Genomic DNA, 2,472 nt, shown 5'->3' with positions numbered 1-2,472 from the left:
CCGAGTCTTACGACGAATTCGGGAATATCGTGCTGCAAACAATCTCCCTCCTATCGAAGTGCCCGACCTCAAAAATCTTCTTCCTTCGCTGATACCCGAGATGGCAGAACCAGCTCGTGCTCTTCGAGATTACGCCGCTCCATCGCAAGATGAGCTGCATTCGAGTATTGCTTCACCTGCAATCGAAGCAAACAACTTCGAACTTAAACCTTCGCTGTTACGAGCAGTGCAACAGAATCAATTCTCTGGAAATCCTACCGAGGATCCAAACCTTCATTTATCCGTATTTGTCCAATACGCTGATACTGTTAAAGCTAATGGTGTCACTTCAGAGGCGATTCGACTTCGTCTTTTTCCCTTCTCGTTAAGAGATAAAGCTAGAAGATGGCTTCAGTCTCTTCCTTCCAACTCAGTCACCACATGGAATGAGTTGAAGAAAGTCTTTCTTGCCCGATATTTTCCTCCAAGCAAAACAGCTATGTTGAGAGCCCAGATAACTGGATTTAAACAGAAAGATAACGAGTCTCTTTTCGAAGCATGGGAAAGATACAAAGACATGATGAGATTTTGTCCACACCATGGTTTAGAGGACTGGTTAGTAATTCATACCTTCTATAATGGTCTCTTATATAACACAAGGTTAACAATAGACGCCGCCGCAGGTGGTGCGCTTATGGATAAACCTTATTCGGATGCTTATCAACTTATCGAGAGTATGGCCCAAAACCATTATCAGTGGGGAAGCGACCGAACAATGGTAGAAAAACCTCAAACGAAAAGTGGCATGTACGAGATAAGTAGCCTTGATCATGTTAATGCAAAAGTGGATGCTCTGGCCCAGAAAATTGAAAGTTTAAATGTATCACCTCCAGCCACCGTGGTTGCCGCAGCTCAAAATTGCGAAGCCTGTGGAATCCAAGGTCACACTCCTGCAGATTGTCAACTCCTAACAGGAATCCAAGCAGAGCAAGTGAATTATACTCAAGGAAATCCCTACTCGCATACCTATAACTCAAACTGGAAGAACCATCCTAATTTTTCATATAAGAGCAATAATGCTTTATACGCACCAGGACAAGCTCCCAGTCAAGTCCCAGCTATACCCCCTGGATATCAAAAGCCGACCCCATCTACACCTAACAATAATGTTCCTAGAAAATCCAACTTGGAAATCATGATGGAGAACTTCATAGCTTCTCAACAGCAAACCAATAAAGATTTCTTAAACCAGAATGTACACACTAGCGAACAAATTAAACAACTAGCAAGTAAAGTAGATGCCCTGGCTACTCATAACAAAATGCTGGAAACACAAATATCACAAGTAGCTCAACAACAAGCGCCTACTGCTGCCCCAACTGGTACATTTCCTGGACAGCCCCAACCTAACCCGAAAAGCCACACTCATGCAATCATATTGAGAAGTGGAACAGAGGTAGAAGGACCGTCTGATCCAAGAATTAAAAACCAAAACTCTAAAAAGTCAACTGAGGAAGAAAATAAACCTAAGGAAAAGGAGGATAGTAATAAGGAAACCGTAGAAAAGAAAGAACCTTATGTACCTCCACCACCTTATAAACCACCTATCCCTTACCCTAAAAGGCTTATTAAAACCAAAGATGCAGGCCAATTTAAAAAATTTGTTGACTTACTGAAACAATTAAACGTCACAATTCCTTTTACAGAAGCTATTACGCAGATGCCCTCATATGCTAAGTTCTTAAAAGAAATTCTTTCTAATAAAAGGAAACTTGAAGATAGCGAAACTGTTACACTTACTGCTGAATGCAGCGCTATAATCCAGAATATGCCTCCTAAACTTAAAGATCCTGGTAGTTTCTCTATACCCTGTCACCTAGGAAAATTTGTCATAGACAAAGCTCTATGCGATTTAGGAGCAGGTATCAGTGTTATGCCTTTATCCATATGCAAGAAACTGGAAATGGGAGAATTAAGACCAACTAAAATGTCTGTGCAATTAGCAGATCGTTCCGTTAGATATCCTGTAGGAATTCTTGAAAACGTTCCCGTGCGCATAGGTCAATTCTACATTCAAACCGATTTTATAATTATGGACATAAGAGAAGATGAAGTTACACCCATTATATTGGGAAGACCATTCTTAGCAACCGCCGGTGCGATCATAGACGTAAAACGAGGACGACTCACTTTCGAAGTAGGAGAAGAGAAAATTGAGTTCATTCTTTCCCAATTTTTGAAAGCCCCTGCAATAGATGACACATGTTACTTCATGGATATCATCGATGAACGCATAAAAGAAACAGAGTTAGAAAATGACAAATTGTCTGACTATCGTATAGAAGACAGACTTAACAATTGTTTAGCAATGACATCGGATCCTACGCAATGCCTTAAGAAACCAAACCTCGACTTGAAAACACTTCCCAAAAATCTGAGATATGAATTCCTAGACTTAGAACTTGAACGACCAGTGATAGTTAATGCAGACCT

At 40.7% G+C, this 2,472-nt stretch overlaps 1 non-coding gene across 1 annotated transcript; it reads right to left on the bottom strand.

Moving 5' to 3' along the window:
- Positions 1-478: 478 nt before the first annotated feature.
- LOC127099533 (small nucleolar RNA R71) lies at positions 479-585 on the bottom strand. The gene has a single exon (XR_007794025.1). It is a non-coding gene; the product is annotated as a small nucleolar RNA R71 (small nucleolar RNA).
- Positions 586-2,472: the final 1,887 nt, after the last annotated feature.

This window comes from Lathyrus oleraceus, chromosome 6 (genome assembly GCF_024323335.1).
Source record: "Lathyrus oleraceus cultivar Zhongwan6 chromosome 6, CAAS_Psat_ZW6_1.0, whole genome shotgun sequence".
Classification (NCBI taxonomy): Eukaryota; Viridiplantae; Streptophyta; class Magnoliopsida; order Fabales; family Fabaceae; genus Lathyrus; species Lathyrus oleraceus.
Note: the sequence above shows the minus strand (reverse complement) of the source record. Positions and strands in the feature narration are given on the sequence as shown.